The sequence below is a fragment of the Cydia fagiglandana genome, chromosome 14, assembly GCF_963556715.1.
Source record: "Cydia fagiglandana chromosome 14, ilCydFagi1.1, whole genome shotgun sequence".
NCBI lineage: Eukaryota > Metazoa > Arthropoda > Insecta > Lepidoptera > Tortricidae > Cydia > Cydia fagiglandana.
This window is the reverse complement of record NC_085945.1, coordinates 7,719,825-7,726,368: the sequence shown is the minus strand read 5'-3', so window position 1 is coordinate 7,726,368 and position 6,544 is coordinate 7,719,825.

Below are 6,544 nucleotides of genomic sequence, written 5' to 3'. Positions count from 1 at the left end.
CAAGCCAAGTAGTAACAATACCCGTCAAAAATAATCAGCTTTATGACTATAAATCCCATTAGAACTGTACTAATAACTAATTAGAAATAGAATAGAATAGAAATACATTTATTTATGACAAACAAACACAGATGACAAAAACATGTTGACAAATATACAATGTATAACATTTAGTGAAAAATGCCATAAAAGGGTCACAACTCAGCATGTTGCTGGCAAAGCCAGCGCTGTTCTTCCGTTGTAACCCAGGCGTACGCCGTTCGACGACGAGGCGGTTATGCTATGATTTACTAAACTAATTAAAAACTAGAACTATACCTAAAACATAAAATTGAAACTAAAAGTATTATATACAACTTCAACATTGCGGCAATTGCCGTATCTGGAACAGGCCTGACAGCCAAGTGACAGCTGGCCGCCACGCCATGGCCACGTCACACGGCACGACACCAGCACGGCCATATTTGTGCTATGACACAGCTATCCACGTGTACATTTTGTGCAGAAAACTTAAAAACTTCTAGTCGTAAAAGCTTTAAACAAACCAAACTATATCACTAAATTAATTATTTGGAAAAGACGAACAATCATAAATGTGTTAGTAATTCTGTCTGCCTCTTTGTCGCCTTTTCATGGCTAAACAACTGAACCGCTTTAGGTGAAATTTGGCAAGAAAGTAAATTCCTTGAATTGTTTTATATTTTGAAATGTAGTCCTCTGAATAAGGGACGGGAAATAACTTCAGTCCCAATCCCACGCTTGCGTGCCGACAAACATGGTACGGACTGTGCCAAGAAGGTTTGATCGTGTGTTCTTAGGTACATTCGACGTCAAAAATATGTTTACACTTTTGCACCTTACTCCTTTGTTATAAGACGAAAAGTGTAAACATATTTTTAACGTCGACTGTACCTACAGAAAGTACGTTCATTGTCGTCGTGTAAGGCAATCCAACGTAGGTACATCCTTATCGAATCGCACCAAAATCATGGTATGCTTCAAAAGTTGGCTTGGCACCGACTTCAAACATATCAGTTGGTAACGCATAGACTTAAAAAGGATAATATTTTATTTCATCCTTTTTGAAGTCGGTTTTCTTTTTTTTGTAAAAAGTTTTTATTAACAATATATATTATTTATATATGTGAAACGCGAGTGAATTGCCTTTAAAAAACCCGTAGGGGTCGGATCAAAAACTAAGTAATTGGTCCGACTCACGCTTGACTACATATTTCTAATAGGTTTTCCTGTCATCTATAGGTAAAGACCTATTTTATGTATTTTTTTCAAATTTTAGACCCAGTAGTTTCGGAGATAAATGGGGGGGGAATGGTCATTTTTTGCCTATTTTCTTGAATTACTTCTAAACTGTTTATTCTTCTTCTTCTTCTTCTTCCTCGCGTTATCCCGGCATCCTGCCACGGCTTCTAAACTGTTTATTCTAAAATTTAAAAAAAATATGTTTGAGATTCTCACATTGAGCTCTTTCATTTGATATGTAACACGATATAGTTTGAAAAACTTTATTTTTTGATTTTCTCATTTACCCCCCAAAAGTGGCCCCCATGTTTAAAATTCATTTGTTTACGTTACATGTCCGTCTTTGGGTCACAAACTTACATATGTGTACCAAATTTCAACTTAATTGGTCCAGTAGTTTCGGAGAAAATAGGCTGTGACAGACGGACAGACGGACATACAGACAGACAGACAGACAGACGCACGAGTGATCCTATAAGGGTTCCGTTTTTTTCCTTTTGAGGTACGGAACCCTAATAAACTATAGTATACTTACAGCATGTATTTTTTACTTCACCACCACATATTCCAAGGGTAGTTAGTATAGGCCCTAATGAATACATAACGACTTAAATATTTTCTTACAAAGTAGGTACTTAGGTAGCTTAGGTAGGTACATTGTATATGATATGAATATAATATATACATACCTATTTAAATTTGCCTATGTGGGAGGACTGGGAGGACACCAGATGTGAAAAAACGTCAGGCCATAAGTATAAAAACTTTCTAAATCCCGCACGTGGTGGCGATACTCATATGCTCATAACTCATAACCTGCCTCGTATAATATTCGGAGTACACTACAATTAAACTTATTCAATTTTCCTCCGTTGTAATAATACGCTTTCCATCCCTTATGACCTAAGGCTGTACACTAACGAGCGCTTATACATCGCGCGTTAAAAAAGTTAATTATTATTTATATGAACCTAGAGTGTCCCACTGCTGGGCAAATGCCACCCTCCTTCCTTTCAGAAAAAAAGAGTTAAAAGCGTTTGAACGACACAAATGGATACATGTGTAAGTATATTTATTCACACGATGGCGGTGGCGCTTTTTATCAAGCGTTGTTGAATTTTCGACTAAGCGTTGGTCGTTAAATCGAATTTAGCGCGCGGACGCATTCAAGCGTTTTTTCAAGTAGGGTAACTGAGGCAGACGGGTGATTTTGATAATAAACTAGCGACCCGCCCCGGCTTCGCACGGGTTACACAAAACCACACCTAAACCTTCCTCCTCTATTGATAGATGAAATGCCAGTGCTATGGCAATTATTGTAGGGTTATTAGTAGAGATGCAACGAATATTCGACAACTATTCGGTATTCGGCCTATTCGACCACTTTGCCAAATATTCGGTATTCGGCCGAATATTGCCTACTATTCGGCCGAAATCCGAATACCTGTTGCACCTATGTAAAAAGAAAAATTACACAAAAAAATAACCAAAACTAGGTACCTAGGTATATTTAATATTTAAAATGTACTCTTAGAAAGTAGTTAGACACGAAGGTACGTTTTTGAGCATTTGTTGATTACTTAATATTTTAATTTTATCATGGGTCTGATTTAATTGACTCTAACTACCTACATTCATTAATTCTGTTCGACATAAAAAGATAGGTATCTTAGCAAACGTACTTTGTTGGCGAACAGTTTTCATAATGATTGTGACTCAAAATGTTGGCATGTCATGTCGAATATTCGGTATTCGGCCGAGAGAAGGGCCGAATATTCGGTATTCGGCCAAATTCACTATTCGGGGCATTCTAGTTTACCTACCCTGGGTCACCCTCAGCCCTTAGCAACTGTAATTTGTCCGTCCAATGGGGTCGAAAATGGCCTAAACCGTTTGTTTTTGGTTCGAAGAGCCGTTCATGTGCACGGCGCGGTCGATTGGAAGTTATTGGTTTTTGTTATCCGAATACATCATGATTTATTAGCTCGTGCTACCCTTTTGGCTGAAACCAGGCATTTTTATAGATTTTTTACGGATTAAAAAATTAAATTTGATGGCGCGCGAATCAATTTGTCTTCTGACTAATTGCCAATTAATGCCATCCATCACAAAAGGATTAAGTTTAATGTTTGTGAATAAACTGCGACAACAGACAACAGCCAAGTGTTTACAAAGCTTCATCTCAAATATTTGGACTCGGAATAATCCAAGCAAGCTCGGCCGAATTTCACCTCCCCTTAAAAACGGATCGAGTTTCGTTCTCATTTTAAAACTACGAGTTATATTGTAATGGGAAATATCGTTCTGACAAATCGAAAAAAGAAACTGACTTCGAACAAGACGTCTCTTTGTCGACTAACAACTACAATAAAAAAAAGATTCCCTAGATACGAAAGTTTATATCATAATGTTCAGACATTATATATTATACATATTTTTCTAGATATATCAAATAAATTTAAGGATAAATGTTATTTAATGCGATGTAGATTAGTGTAGATTAGGGTCTCCAAATGTCCATATTAGCGTGTGTCCTTACTGGCCTAGATACAGCTAACGCCCACAGACCACTTATACAGACGCCACATTGTAAACCGTTTATAAAGAACACGAGATCACTCACATATACCGGGTGTGGCCTGTAACATGAGCAAAAAACCGGGCAAGTGCGAGTCGGACTCGCGCACGAAGGGTTCCGTACCACAATGCAAAAAAAAATGAAAGAAAAAAGCAAAAAAAAATGAAAGAAAAAAGCAAAAAAAAAACGGTCACCCATCCAAGTACTGACCACTCCCGACGTTGCTTAACTTTGATCAAAAATCACGTTTGTTGTATGGGAGCCCCATTTAAATCTTTATTTTATTCTGTTTTTAGTATTTCTTGTTATAGCGGCAACAGGAATACATCATCTGTGAAAATTTCAACTGACTAGCTATCACGGTTCGTGAGATACAGCCTGGTGACAGACGGACGGACGGACGGACGGACGGACGGACGGACGGACGGACGGACAGCGAAGTCTTAGTAATAGGGTCCCGTTTTACCCTTTGGGTACGGAACCCTAAAAATTAAACTGTAGGCTGTACTCCTCATACTGACCAACATTTGATCAGCGACTTTTAAAAATAACTTGTGGTTTGATGTTGAATACACTTTAAGGTTTATTCTAATACGCAATGTATTGCAAATTTTGTGATGATTAAGGCGTGACAAGCAACGCGTCATCACAATGATAATAATGATATGGCGTGGCGATGGCGTCCATTGAAGATAATATTTATTTTGTATGAAAAATAGGGAGTCTTTAGGCGGTCGTCACACTGCTCCGCATCTCGCAGCGGCGTCCGTTGATGCGTTTTTTAACTTTGTATGGAGAATCTTGATTTTGTATAGAACAAACGCATGGTACGACACACTGGCTCCGCGTCGACGCACGGAGGAGCGAGACGCACGGCGACTCGCGCGCTCGGACGGAGACGCGGTGCGTGCTGCAGGGTATGTCACACCGAGCTCCGCAGTGCCGTACGGATTTTAGTGCAAGAAGGACGTAGGTGCAATGGATATCGAGTATATCGACGTCGATAAGTTTATTTTTGAAATTGAAAGTCGTCCAGCAATTTGGAATATTAAATGCGACGAATATTTTGCTTAGCAAATAATCAAATGACGAGGTTGAGATACGGGTGCATAAACAATTTTTTTTCTTCGTGTTGCCTTAAATCTTGGTAATCTCTAGCAAAAGACCCATTTATAGGTCTAGTTTGTAAATAGGGATGTACCCATGCAGTGACTTCTGCGTTTTATGACTCGATTGTACAAAAAACAAACTGAAAGTATCACCGCAGCGTCCTTAATAAGTCCCGTTTCCATTTTATCGACAAATAGGAACTGTTTTCACCTTAACGTTCGAATGTGAAATGAACGCGAGACGGAAGCAACGCGGGACGTCGCGCATCGCAGCTCCGGACGGAGATGCGGAGAAAACTCGGACGTTGGTGCGTTGTCCCCGCATGCGAGTCCGTTGCTCCGCGTGTCGCAACGAGACGCGGCGGCAGTGTGACAACCGCCTAACCCAGTTAAACACCCATAGCTAAGTTTTTCAATTGAGGGCGCAACTGAAATAAGCGGCGCTTCCATACTTGTTCCATACTATCCCCCTTATTCATAAACGTTTACTAAAGTTAACAAGCCGATAATAATCATTTGTCCCTTTCCATCATACCAATACGTCGGAAAGGGACAAACGATTATTATCGGCTTGTCAACTTTAGTAAACGTTTTTGAATAAGGGGGTATGTGTACGGGAACTGGAGTGCCTATGTGTGGTGATCTGAATAGAATATTTGACTGTATTTAAAATAAATTATTTTACTCTACTTATGCATGAAATAAAGCACCAGAAGATTAGTAGAGAAACGTCGACAGCAGTTATTTTTAGACTGGTAGGTATAAAACTAGAAATAGTAGGTAAAAAAAGAAAAAATAGAAAAATAATAATAAAAAAACTATTAAATAATGCTAGTGTTTCATATAAATTCTATAGTAGTAAAATCATTTAGGCAGTTCGAAAAAAGTAACTGATTTGACCAGTAGTCAAATACCCTATTGTCTTAATGTGATCCGTCTAGTAGTTGAGGTGGTCTGTGCCGACGACACATGTCAGCCATCTATCACAGTAGATACGTACCTAATTGCTGACTGGCGCAGCACAGAATACATGATGCTAAGCAGAACCTCCACTTTTGCGAAATAATTCAGCCAAAGACTAGTGCCCCAGAATAACTAATCTATAGTTCGTTTTTTTAGCATTAGAAAGAACTTGAAAGAAGGTAAGCGATCTTGACATGTCTTTTAATTGAAAAACGCTTTTTAAAAATCAGTAACTATTTAGTAACTAACTTATGAAAGCAGAAGAATATAAATCATTCATATTTGTTACATATTTGCCGTAACTTATTTTTAAAATGTGTTTTTCAATTAAAAGACACATCAGGATTGTTTACCTTATTTCTAATGCTAAAAAAAAAGAACTATAGTGCACCATCGCAATTTTTTCACCATCGCATCGCAAATGGCAGATGTTACCTAGTTCTGTTAACTGATTTGTATTACCTATCTGCGATACAGGCAAAGCCTAGTGCGACCCTTGACATAATCTGTAACCTATATTATTGAAAATAGATACCTACTTTTTTACTTTTACTTTACTATCAAGGGCAAGGACATCTATCACTAAAGCCACTTATCAATTGCCGTGCAGAGTTAGCTTGGTGCGACTATCAGG